Source organism: Arvicanthis niloticus, chromosome 8 (assembly GCF_011762505.2).
Source record: "Arvicanthis niloticus isolate mArvNil1 chromosome 8, mArvNil1.pat.X, whole genome shotgun sequence".
In the NCBI taxonomy this organism is placed as follows: domain Eukaryota; kingdom Metazoa; phylum Chordata; class Mammalia; order Rodentia; family Muridae; genus Arvicanthis; species Arvicanthis niloticus.
The window spans coordinates 33,856,900-33,871,207 of record NC_047665.1 but is presented as its reverse complement, the minus strand read 5'-3'; the positions used below and the strand labels follow the sequence as shown (position 1 = coordinate 33,871,207).

General features: G+C 41.7%; 1 long non-coding RNA gene across 8 annotated transcripts in view; it reads right to left on the bottom strand.

Annotated features, from left to right (window-relative positions):
- Positions 1-14,308, bottom strand: part of LOC143443328 (uncharacterized) — a 406,912-nt gene that overhangs the window by 45,865 nt on the left and 346,739 nt on the right. The gene's annotated exons all lie outside the window — the stretch shown is intronic.

Sequence of the window (14,308 nt, the reverse complement as noted above, 5' to 3'; positions counted from 1 at the left end):
CTAAGTCAAGGGCAGGGGACCCACCCATTGTGTTCCAGAAGAAGAGCAGACTCAGTGGGGCTCTGCAGAGTGCAACAGCCACAGCCCACACACCATCGTAACTGCCATTTGTGGGCACAGTGCCGGGGCACTGCCATGATCCTGTGAGCCTGCTTCACTCCCGCACCTGTTTCAACGGTGTGAGCTCAGCCTGTGGGTTTCCCTTGATTGATGTTGGTATAACTGCTTTGCACTCTGCGGGTGAAGGGAAGTGGGCTCTGCTCAAAGCAGTTTGTGGTGCCTCACACTTCCACTTGGTATCACACAGAGAAGAGTGAGGGGGTGGAGAGAGAGAGAGAGAGAGAGAGGCACATAGAGCCTGTCGGGGCCTCCCCATCCTCTCAGAAGGACTGAGGAACACTGGACCTTAAAATAAAACCAAACAAACAGAGAGGCTTTGAAAACCAGGAAACAAGAAGCCTGTGAAGGAAGCATCTGTTGCTTTCACTCTGAAACAACCCCAAGAGTTATAAACATGTGTGTACACAAACACATGAACACACGTATACACACCACTACCTCCAGTGAGTAGGTCACTGATGTCACGATTTCCAGCTCTGCCTGGAGGCTTTGTGTTTTATTGACTAAACATATTTCACATTTCCCCAAACAACAACAATATTTATGGCATCATTCGGACTCTGAAAGAGAGGAAGTGTCTATTGGAGCATACTGTATGGCTTTTAGCAAACATTACAGCCAGGCTACAGTGACACCTTTCCCCCCCACCCCCACCCCCCATGTAGGTAACTTTTCACGTTTTCATAAATATCTCTTATTTTCAAAACAAATTTATGTATCAGCAAAAGTAAAGCTACTAGGTAGTCTATATGGAAGCCACTCAAGAAAGTTAGGTATGCTGCTGAGATTCCCAGAAGAATGACCCCAGAAGCTTGAAGTAGCTTCGATGGCTCCACTAAAGCACACCTTTCTTTTCTATCGGTCTTTCTATTGGGAGATTTGGGGCCATAGCCATGATTTCAGATAAAAAGAAGAAGGAGAGGAGGAGGAGATGGAAAAAGAGGAGGAGGAGGAAGAGGAGGAGGAAGAAGAAGAGAAGGAGGAGGAAGAGGAGGAGGAAGAAGAAGAGAAGGAGGAGGAAGAGGAGGAAGATGAGGAGGAGGAGGTGGCAAGACCAATGATGAAGGAAATAAAACAGAAAATACCTGCATATGCTATCAAAGTAGAAGCCACAATGGAATGCCTGGGTTCAGCTCTGTGTGATATGGGCATTTTTGAGCAACAAAAATAAAATGCTACCATTTCAGAGAACAAATCTAGATGAATTCTTAGACTGAAATGTGCCATTGTGCATTGGTGATCCCAACAAAAGGCTTGTCCTTCTCAAGGCCTCTTTCTTCCCAAATTTTCCACCTTTTATCACTGAGCTTCTTAGATCAGGAACAATATGAGGTGGACATAGAAGTATTCAAACAATCCCCATAGCCAGATCATGGGATGACTCAGTTGTAAGGTCCACAGGCCTCTCTGTATCCATTCATAATTTCTAGTTGTTTTTGGTCCAAAACAATGTTTTCTCTCCTCTTCCATCCTTCATTCTGAGACTTTCTCCCACCTTGTTTCAAAAGCATTCACGCTACCTACAAAATCTGATTTTGTTTTTGAACTCTACAGCAGAGCTAATCACAAGACACTTTTATCCTTTTTGTGTATTTGTCTCCTACTGGTCTTGGGGTGTGGTCACTTTGCTGTCTATTAGAGAGTATTTCCCTGACACACACTAGTACCTTCTATTCACCTTCAAAGGTATAGGAATGAAATAGCCCTGGCATCTTTCACTATCTTGTAACAATGGAATACTTTCCACTACAACATCCACATCTAAAGGAAACACATCCTTTGAGGCAGGGCTGGTGAGATGGATGGTGCGGTGGTTAAAAGCACTGGCTGCTATTCCAGTAGTCCAGGGTTCAATCCTCAGCACCTACATGGGAGCTAACAACTGTTGTTGACTCCAGTCTCAGAGGAACCACTGCCATCTTCTGGCCTCTGCAGGTACCACATATACATCATGCATAAACATAAACATTCATGCAAGCACCCATAAACATAAAGGTAAGCTCAAATCTGATCTTCCCAATGGCAAACCCTTTATTCTTCTCATGTGGGAATCCATCTTGGAAAACAACATGAAAGAGTGTAATGAAAAACCCTTGCCCTGTCCATCTAGGACAGGGGCAGAGTGGCTCTCACCCAACCTCAGCCTTACAATGGCAATAGGAAGCTGTAGGAAGAGTGAACTCAAAATAGTAAACCAATTTTTATGTTAAAAAAAAAACCTTAACTTATAACAATTTATTAACGGATACATGTGCATGTATGAGCATGCAAGTGTGCATGCACACACACACACGTACCTTACCTACTAAACGGACAAATAGAACACACTTAAAGGGTGGCTTGGTCTCTCTGGGGCGCCACTTTATGTTATCTCCCTTAGCCCACCTATTTCTCATTTATTCCACCCGCCAAAAGCCCATACTTTCGAGAGTTCTAACAGACCACTGTTGAATTTAGATTCATTTGTGCATCAAAATTCTCCTTAAAATAACAAACGGCTGCAGTGGGTTAGAAAGCACCACACATTTTAACAAAAACCCTTATCTGATCCCATTTTAGTGCTTGCAAATGAACAATAAAATCACAGTTCAGCCCCTGAGTGGTTTGGTCTATAACAGACACAGCAGTTCCTGAATCAATTAATCCAGTCTTTGTCAGATCCACAAACCAGTGAACATTTGAAAAAACACTAGACTGCAAAAGCAAATATACCTGCAGGAGGAACCACTAACCCCATAGCCTTTCTTGTTCTTTTTGCCCTTCAAGTTTGATGACTTGGCAGTTCTGGGATTCCTCCTAGAGAGGTTGGGGACTCACTGCCAGACCCAGCTGTTCAAAGCTTAGCCCAATCTGTTCCATGGAGTTAGCTGTATGGTAACAGTGTGGCTACAGTTCACCTTCATTTGCTGTGAAGGTCATTAAGCATGAAAGAGAGAGAGAGAGAGAAAAACAAAGAGAGAGAGAGAGAGAGAGAGAGAGAGACAAAGAGAGAGACAGAGAGAGAGACAGAGACAGAGAGACAGAGAAAGAGACAGAAAGATAGAGTCAGAGAGATGGAGACACAGAGAGAGACAGAGAAACAGACACACACACACACACACAGAGAGAGAGAGACAGAATCAGAGAGATAAAAAGAGAGACACAGACAGGCATAGATAAAGAAAGAGTGCCCAAGGTGCAGAGCCCAGTTCAAAACTGGAAAGATGCTCTTACCCAGGTACCTGACAATTTCTATAGCCAGAGAAGCAAGAAGCAACAAGGGCAGAAGAAATGGAAAATCAGAAAGAGACAGGAAGCAGCGGCCAGAACACACTTGGCAAGAGTGCATGCTCATGAGAGGAGAGAAGAAAATGCAAAAAGCAAAGTTTGAACTAGAGACAAGAACGCCTTTCACGTGAAGTCTCAGTTGTGACAGGAATCTACTTGTCTGCCAGCCCAAACAAACATCCCACACAAGAGACACAGGGAAACTTAGAAGAAGAGTCAGAGCCCAGGAGATGGGCTTCAAACAGATTTGGATGCAGGGGATATTCTGGACAGTTCTGAGCACCTTCGAAGACAGTGAATTCAATGAAACTTGTGTTTCAGTCAGGTAGCTGACCTGTTCATTCACATCAGTCAGGTAGCTGACCTGTTCATTCACAAAAATGACTAAATTATAGTGTGGTATTTCCTCCCTGCAGCCATGTGCTTGGCTATTTAAATCTTATAAGGAGTCACATTTAAATCTTGTCTTCCAAACAACCTCTTCCCACTGAAACAGCAGAACTGTGAAAATATCCCTCCACTGGTGTCCCCTTTACAGACAGTCCTGTCTGCAATATAAACAGCTGGGGAGCCTGTAGTCACAATGACATCAAAGTCAATACTTGTTCTAAATGACTCTGATTGATGTATAACACTAAAGTAAATTCAAATTCCCATCAGTAATGGAAAGAGAATTGGTAGATGGATTGGAGTTTGCCTGGCAGATTCCAAAGCTTCTGGATTCACTTCCCTGGAAAGCATGCAGGTATTAAACTAACAAGCACAAGAGCTCCTTCCCTCACTGTCGCAGGTCTTTGCCTCCTCGTCTATTAGCTGAATTGATCCAAGAATGTTTCTGGATGCCACACCTGAAAGTTAGTATCTCAAAGTCAATGGCCAGGCTGCTACGGAACATTCTACAGAACACAGAACCCCACCCCCAATATACAAGGAGCCGGTCCCAAATGTCCACAGTGCTAAGACAGAGTTAGTTGCTGCAGAAATAGAATTTCTTTTGGGGGAAAGGGGGAGAGAATCTAATGGTTTGTACATGCATATGTATACATGTGAGCGTAGGTAGTTTTTGTGTGTACAAATTTGTGTAGAGGTAGAAGGTGGGTCCAGGCATCTTTCTCTATTGTACTCCACTGGTTTTTTGAGACTGGATGTCTCACTGAACCTGGAGCTCACATATTCAGCTCCACTGGGGAGCCAATGAGTGTCAGGGGTCCAGTTGTCTCTGCCTCCCCAGCACCAACACCAATGAAGCATTCGTTGCTTTATCTAGCCATCTTTTAGGTGTGAACTCACATCCTCATGCTTTTGTGACTTTGCGCTTTGGTAACTGAACCATCGCTCAGTCTCAACTCTAAGGTTGTACAGTCATGCAGCTGAAAGAGATTCCAACTAATGTCTGTGTACATTTCTTGTCACTAACTAGACAAACATCTGACACAAACAACTAAGAAGAAAAGTTTATTTTGACTCAAGGTTTCAGAGGACTCTGTCCATACCTGCTTAGTCCCACACACTTGGCAAGAACATTGTAGCAGTGGAAACACATAACAAAGAACCATCTTCACTCTTGATACTTACAGGAGATAGAGAGGTGGAGACAGCAAAGGGTAAGATACCTTAAAAGATTCATGCCTTCCTCGAGCCAGACGCTACCTCCTAAAGCCCCCAGATCTTTTCCAAACAGTGTCATCTAAAGATGTAACCTTCAACACATATGCTAGAGGAGAGAAGTGTTCCCTATTCAAACCATAACATCTTGCTGCTATTAAAATGTCTTCTTTTCACTTTTAACATAAGTACACAGGACAGCAAAAGACAGAAGTTTAAAATGCAATCAGTATAGAACCCAGAATCCCATAGAACAGCAAACTCTGAAGGAGGCTTCAGTGGGTGATTCCTTGCCAAAATAGCCACAAAGAAAAGATGAATAAGAGAATCTTAATGAATCAGCAAAAGATTGCTTTGCTTGGAAGTATATGAATCTAAAAGAAGTTAACATAGAGTGTGTGTATGTGTGTTTATGTTTCCATGGGTACTCTGATGTGTATACACATGGAAGCTACATGTCAACACAGAGTGTCATCCTCAACCAATCGCCACATTTTTGTTTTGTCTTGTTTTGAAATAACGTCTCTCAGTGAGTCTGGAGCTCACCAATCAGCTAGGCTGGCAGACCAGTGAGCTCTAATGATTTGCCTGCCTCTATCTCTGCACCTTATACTTAAAAAAAAATAAATAAAATAAACCTTTATCTTGGCCACCTGTCATAGGACCACACATACAAACACCAGAGCAACAGTGTCAAAGTCAATTGACTCTAGTTAAAAAGACTCTATGGAAGTCTTCCACTACCTTGAAATAAAAGAAACTGACCTGAGAGATGCAGGGGAGGAATCTGAGGGTTTAACTCTTTCCTAAAAGCAGAGAGCCAACCACACCTGGAGATTAATTAGTAGGTCTTTGATGTATCATCTGTCCTTTGCACAGCACCCAGTGGGGTGGAGTCATCAAAACATTTACAGTGCCTAGTGAAAAATAATTTGCCATGAGGTAATTTAGTGTAAGCTCAGGTCATGTCCCAGTCTTGCCAAACAGATGGAGCTGCCAAAGATCCCTTCCTGTAGCTGCTCCTTTCACAGTGATGTGCCTGCTCACATGCTTGACTCTCTGCCGACCTTGATCTGCGCTCTCTCTCTCTCTCTCTCTCTCTCTCTCTCTCTCTCTCTCTCTCTCTCTCTCTCTGTGTGTGTGTGTGTGTGTGTGTAGTTTGCAGGAAGAGCTTCAGGCACAATATCTTAGGTTTCTCTAGATTCCTCTTGGTAGTCACACTTGGACTCAAGAGCATCTGGAAAGAAGAAAGAAGAAAGGAGGTGCTGTCTAGACCAGGAGAGAGATGTCATTCCCCAGCATGCACAGAACATGTCCTGCCCTGTCAGAAGAAACAGCTGTGATGCCCAGTGCAGGTTCCACGCAGCTGTTGTTTTGTGGAAGACTTCAACTCCACATCATCCACGAACTACAAAGGGCTCTGGTCACCATGTGCTGAACGGTTAATGGGCGGTGATATGTCCTTAGAGCAGAAGAAGATATCTCAGGAGACTTTGAACATGCACTCTTATTCCAAATGTTCCTTCTTATGTGACCAGGACATAAACTGAACTTAACAACTTTGTTTGTGAAATGGTAGAAACACAGGTTAAAGGAGAATGGGAACTGGTGCTCCTCACCCTCCATGTGTTCCCAATGCCACTTCCAGAAGATGGCATCTAAAGAGCAGTCTGGTGCAGAGAATACTACACGGAGTTGGTCATTTCTGTGCTCTGAAAGGTACCAAACTACGAGCAAGAGCATGAATCATTTTTATTAAACTGGGTAAATTAAGGGAACTTCTTCAAGCCAATACACTTGTACCCACAGGAATGCATTGAAAAACCAAGACCATGTCTGGTGAAATCCACAAAGGAAAACACACAGAAATCAACAAGATTTGGTGAAGGGCACTGAGGCTGTTTATAGGCCTGGGCAGAAATTTAGAAATGACTTAAATAATCCATGTTGTTATGCTGAACAGAATTCTCACCCTGAATGTAGTGTATTAAAACCCCAAAGACTCCTTCCCTGAAAGAGTTCTCCTTATATCAAAGAGGGTTAGGGAAGGAAGGATGCTTGAACTAAAAGACAACAGGCAGGCAGAAGGAAAAAAGGCTCACCAAATCCACCACCACAGCCCCACAGCTCACTTTGAATAATGATGGATTCTTCCAGCATTGATTTTGCTCACAGCACTGAATTCACTCATTATGTAACAGTACATTGCTTCTTAGGTTTAGTGAATAAATTATAAAAGTTTAAGTCACTGAATGAATTATAGAACCAAACGTGGGCTCTTTCTGTATGCCAAGAATAATGTGCTTTCTCCTCAGGTGAATAACCTTAGGATAAATACGAAGTTAATCATAATATCTCTAAATCATCATCTAGAATTGGAACAGTGTGTTCAGCCGTACCTGTGTGTATTTATTTATGGTATCATACTTACATAATGTTTATACCACACTCTTTTATCTTACATAATCATGTTTGTGTGACTATCTAATTTGGTAAGCAAAGTTGGAAATTAGAATTCAATTGCTTAAGTAGGGCTAAAAGAGATGGCTCAGTGGTTAAGAGCACTACTTCCAAAAGACTCGAGTTTGATTTTTAGCACCCACATCTAGCAAGTAAGTCCAGCTCCATGGGGAATCTGACACTGCTCAACTCGGTGAGCACCTGAACTCACATGCATAAACACAGACACAGCAACACACACACACACACACACACAAATTAGACAGATACTTTAATTATATTAGCCAATACGGGGATTATTTTTTCCTCAACAAATATGTGTGCACAAGATTTCTATTAATCTCTTAAAGTTATAAGTAAATTTGGGGCAGGAAAGATGGCTCAGTGATTAAAAATGAAGAATGATGCTTGCTATACAAGCATGAAGACCTGAGTTCAAATCTCCAGCAGCTATAAAGCTGGACATGGACACACACACACACACACACACACACACACACACACAAACACACACACACAAAACTCTACTGCTATATAAGGCACCAACAGGAGGACCACTGTGGCATGTTGCCTTCTAGGCTAGTTCCATGTTCATTGAAAGACCCTGTCTCAAGGGGGCAAAGCAGAGAATAATAGAGCCGGATATCTGACATCCTCCTCTGACCTCCGTGAATACAGAGCTACCAGTACTCACACATTCTGACACACCACACACACACATACACAAACACACTCATGAACATACATTCATATATCCATACACACCACACAAATCCAAACATACATGAAAATATAAGTGAACTCTACCCAGTTGATCCTTGTTAGATACAAACCTCACTACAGTTGAGGATAGCTGTGATTAACAATGGGAAAACCATTTCCCTTGAGATCATGGAAAATTCAACTGAATTCAATTATGGAACATAATTGAAGAAGCAGTAAATCAAAACATATACCATGCCCTTCATACAGAGCCATCTGCAAAGTTTCTCACAGACACAAACTATTTAACATCTTGTCACAGGCAGCTTTAAGACTCTCCTGAGAGTTACAAGTTAGTTAAATGTGCATATTTTGCTATCCCAGTAAAAACCCCAAATTAGTACAATTCAGGTACTAAGCCAACAAGTACTCACAATGGGCTGCTATGCTTATCGAGAAGGATAGCTCACAGAAAGCATTTGAGAGAAGCAGTGATCGATGGGTTCTTAGGCAACAAAGAAAGAACTGTTTGAATGCAACAGCACAGGAACAGAATTTCATGGAAAACAATCAAGAAGCAACATCAGAAAACGGTGCAGGAAAATGCACTGCACTGGGTCACTGGATGCGGCTCTGTTTGCTCCTGTTCCCTCAGTAGGAATATAGCTACACAAATTCAAGTGTATCAAGTCAAACAGGAAACACGGAAGGAGAAGGAAGAATGGAGGAACAAGAAGGAGGAGACACAGCAAGGACCAAGGGGGGAAGAAGAACAGTACCCACCACCTCCTAGTGTCTCCCAGGATACTTGAATAAAAGCATGCAAGACCCTAGAGCTTCAGCATCCCCTTCATGTCCAACAGCTGCACATAGGGATAATTTACTAGCCTTGTTGTCTCTTAGCCATCTCTAGCCACCTGTACCCACCTGAACTTCCTGTTGATCTATAAAAGTATTAAGCTCAAATATTAATCATAATCACCACCATCAAATAGTACTTTGTATACTGTATGCTGGCTACTACAGTCGGACTCCTTCTCCCACCAGAAACCAAATGCCTTCAGGTCTAGCTCATAGCTGCTCAGGAAGTTTCTGCTAAACCACTGAAAGGGAACAAACCAGAAAAAAACTGTCCCAAAGAACAGGGCTCAAATGAAAAGAATCTTTTGTACACACACACACAGAGAGAGAGAGAGAGAGAGAGAGAGAGAGAGAGAGAGAGAGAGAGAGAGAGAGAGAGGAAGAAGAAGAAGAAGAAGAAGAAGAAGAAGAAGAAGAGAGAGAGAGAGATCCCTCTAATTGTTACACATAAAACAACTCTAAACACAGAATTATTTTAAATATTACATAAAGAAGTTTGTATTTCTAATCAGAAAAATACCAAACTGCTTCATGTAAATTAGGACAAGGACCAAGACCATAATAAACTATAAGCATGAAACTTTAGCCTTTCTAATCTACTGACTTGGTATTTCCTTTAAATCGGCTCTTCCATCTTTTCCAAGATTTGTTTTTTCATTATGGGTGGTTCTAGCTGAAGGCCAACAGAACACTGAGATACCTCTATACACAAACAGAAAGTTCTCTCCCTTTCTCCACAAATTCAGGGTCACTACACTCAGCTGCAATTTTGAAGGCCTGGAAGGACACCCAGAGGACTTTGACAGACTATTCTAAATGATCAAACCTCTTAAACCCTTTCCTACCCTCTAACTATCCTCCCAGTTATAGTTTACAACTACAGTCCTTAAAACAATGCATACTACATATTATTAACGAAAAAGGTATAAGCTTTTAAATAGATATATAGTCCTAAAAATACTTCCTATGTCAACTAAACCCCAAGAGTTCTCAAGGAGCCACAGGCTATTAACTTGGCATACTGAGTAGTACTGCAAGGTAGTAATGGTTCTGGTCTTCAAACCTCACTAGGTTCATAACTTTGGTGAGTGATCTATCCTGTTGTGTCTGGCTCTTCTTGTGAATGGAGTCATGAGGGTGCCTGTTCTGTAGAGCATTGGATATTAATAAGCGTGCAGGCAGAAGTACACACAGCATACATGTAGGTGACAGGAAATGCCATTATAACATCATCTTTTTTTTTTTTTTCCGAGACAGGATTTCACTGTATAGTGCTGGCTGTCCTAGAACTCACTCTGTTCTGTAGACCAGGCTGGCCTTTAACTCAGAAATCCACCTGCCTCTGACTCCCAAGTGCTGTGATTAAAGGCATGCACCATCACTGCCCAGCTAACATCATCTTCATACACGCTCTAGCTTTTGATTATACAATCTTGAGGAGGAAAGATGCTTCTCCATGAGCATGTCTCTGCAAAGAAGTCAGTGTGGGGGATGAAGAAAGAAGTAGCTAAAGATGATCCAAGCGCTTGCCCTTCAAGCCTGGCCATCTGAGTTTGAATCCCCAGAACCTAAGTAAAGCTAAATGTGGTGGTGCCAGTCTATAATCCTAGAACTCTTGATGAGATGGGAGGCAGGGACAGGAAAATCTCTGGAAGTGTTGGGAGCCGACTTTTAGCAGAAAGCGGCTAGAAAGCAGCTATCAACTTTGCAGCCATCTCGAACCACATACCCTGATAGAGACTTGTTTTTCAACAGCCTACAACAGCTGAAGCACACTCTGACAAACATCTTGTTTATCCCACATAGCTTGTTTTGCTGTTTAGTGACCCCAGCTTCATGATGCACATGGTAAAATGTCTTCACCTGTGTTCTCCTGCTTGTGCTTATAAATACCCAGGATTTCCTTGTAATAGGGTCAATAGGAGGTGAATAGGAGGTGTGAATATAGTCTATGGGAGACAGTAAAGGAGACTTGACTACAGATCCTCTGGCTTGTCTCTATTCTTCACATCTCTTGTCCCTCCATCCCCACTCTCTCTCTTGATCAGAGCACTTAGCCCCAAAGTGTGGGGCAGTGTGGACAGCAACATAGTAGCCCCAAAGCATGGGGCAGTGCGGTCCTCAACATGGAAGCCCATGGTCTGGTGGATCAATATACTCAAGAATCAAGAACAAGCAAGAAACCATGCCTCAGACAACATAGAGCGTATGGATCCTCTCCTAAGATTTTCCACTAACTTTCACATATGTGCTGTGGCATATGTGTACCTGTTCTCACACCCTTGAACAGACACATACAAAAAAAAAAAAAAGAAATAAATTTTTAAATATAAAACTAAATCTAGAATACAGATTTTTTTGGGGGGGTCACAAACTCACTGACAAAAGTAGGGATCCTTAGATGCCCATATACCTAATACTTAACATATGGGCTAGAGACTGTTTCCTCTCCTAATTACATGACTGATGGTCAGCCATAGCCCCCTGTGGCTGGCCAGCATTACCAGAGCATTTCACCATATATTGTTAACTTGGGACAAAACCCAAAAATCTGAAGCACAGTTTCTAGAAAATGTGAATCACATTTACACTACGATGTGAAGAGTCACTGTGGAACCATCCCTAACATGGCTTTTACATCTATATTCATGTAAGGAAATCACGGATGTAGTGCACAATGGGAATTACACTCACTACATTCCCATTAGCTTCACTATACACTGCACGTATACAGTCAATGCTTTGAAACACATGCAACAGGAACACAACACAGGACTTGCTAGCCTATGCTCTGAGCTAGCCAACTTGCCACTCGGCCTACTTCCATACTTATCCAAAAGATTTAGTCACCCCACAGTTACCATTACAGCTTATATTTGTGATAAGCTTTCTACATATGAGAATATCTAATACAAAGATAAACCATGTTATCTTGAAATGCAAATTCCTCAAAACTTCTATCCAAATCTGCATTAGTTACGATTTCAGTTTTCCAGGAGTCACCTGTTATTTTCTCTCTCTGATGAGAAAAAAAGATATGAAATAAACCAAAAAACTTTGTCTGAAAATATAAATGTATATCAAGCATTCCCAACAGACAAGTTCCTCTTACTTAAATGAAGAGTATCTGTTGCAATAAGCATGAGACCAGGAAAGAGCAGGCAGTTAACACAAAACAAAGAAAAAGCACACCAGGAGACTCAGCATTAAGTTAGCTACAAGGAGAGCTATCTCTTTCCCATATGTTTGAATTAGCATGTAAAGAGAAGTAAAGTCATATCATGGTATCTGTGTTTTTCACTATAGAAACAGTATATAGAATCTGGAGACAATGATTCATCTCTTATATCTGGAGAACTAAATAAGACCAAGAATACAAGTATATTATTTTGCATTGCTATGATCCAAATACCTGATGGAAATTTAAAGGAGAAAGGATTTATTTTGGTTCACAGTTTCAAAAGGTTTAGTTCAAGATATCTAGGTCCCATCATGGTGGGAGACATGGTAGACTTTTTGGTAGACAGCAGGCTCAGAGAAGAGGGATGCCAGCACTGAACATTCAACCTAGCCTACTTGGTGAATTCCAGGCTAGTGAGAGTGCATGACACAAAAAATACAAACAAATACAAAAGGTAGATTGCATGCAAAGAGTGACACCTAATTTTACCCTCTAGTCAATATAAAGAAACACAGTGAGACAGACAGACAGACAGACAGACAGACAGACAGACAGACAGACAAGACATACACACACACACACACACACACACACACAAGCTGGAGGGCACTGGGGAAGGAGAGAAGCAAAGGATATTTTTAAGGTTGAAACTTGAAACAGCTTTAAAATACCACTGCCTAAATTTGAGGCCTGTTTGTGACATTAGCATTAGTGTTATCCATAGACTGGTATAAAATACAGAAACTCTGGCTTATGTCAATTTGCAGTGAAAAAGGACAGCCTGGATCACCCACCTTCACCAGGAAATATAAATGCCTAAGGATCTGGATGACATGAAATAAAAAGAAAAGGCTTTTATGTGATGCTATATGTAAGCTAACATAAAAAATGATTGACTCCAGAACTGCTGTTTGTATTGGAAAGGCACACATGGTTATAAACAGCTCGATTCCGCTGGTTCCCTACCAATGAAAAGCTCATGCATTTAATGGCTCCCTGGATGGTTCATCAGAACCAACTGTTGGCCTGCAAATGTTTATCATAAAACAAGAAGAAAGGGAGTCTGGCTCACTGCTCATCTGTCTAAGGAATAGACTTTCACTCAAGTCTATCTAGGGGAACACGTCTACCTTCCCAAAACTGGAGTTGTGTTGGCTTTCAAAGCAACTGGGTATTCTCTACATTCTACTGAAAGGATTCCATAGGCTCCCCCCAAAAGCACCTGTTAATAGAAGCATCTGAGTACTTGCTGTATTTGCAAGACACACTTTGGAAGGTCAGCAATTCAAACCCACCATCAGAGAAGGCCTAGAACATTCTGAGTACATAATTCCATTCCTAGAGCTTCCAAAATATCATTCTAAAGCAATACCTGATCATGAACTAAGTTGATTTTGCAGTTACAGAGATCCAAAGACCTAGGAAAAGATTTGATACTAAATCTGCCTCACTGCAGATCTGCAGTTGACTATATGAGCCAGCCAGCCTTGACCTCTCTCCTCCACTGGGTGGGGCAGATTACTCAGTGGTGAAAAATCATCTGTGTTTGAATACCAGTTGCATTAAGAGTCTTGTCAGTCTTGAATAACGTGATATTCTTTGGAAAATACAAGATTCAAACAGTGTTACATCTAATGGAACAGCTATGGATCTGATATTATTTTAGCTAGGCACAAAATCACAATATATAAAGATGGTCTTCATGAGTTAGTCCAAATTCTGATTTGTAAAAATAGGACGTGAGATCCACCTACATCAGCCTATTATACTGAATTTACAATTCTACTTTGCAGCAAAGACCAAATCTGTCAACTTATTTGTGATTAAAATTCCCATTCAGTTATGACATTGTCTTAGTACACAGTGCAGGTTGTCCCTGGAATCACAATCTTCCTGCCTCCATGTCCCAATAGCTGGGATGACAAGTATGCTATCACAACTGTTGGGTTTCAGATGAACTTTTGTAAAATGTCTTCCACTTTGGTGCAGACCTCAATTTCCTTCCTTCCTGGTTAGATGTTAATCCCGACATGGCAAGTGTGGTGTTCAGGGCAAGGGCATAAACAAGGCTTAAGAGAGAAGAGGCTTAGCTATTGTATTAGGGTGAAATGC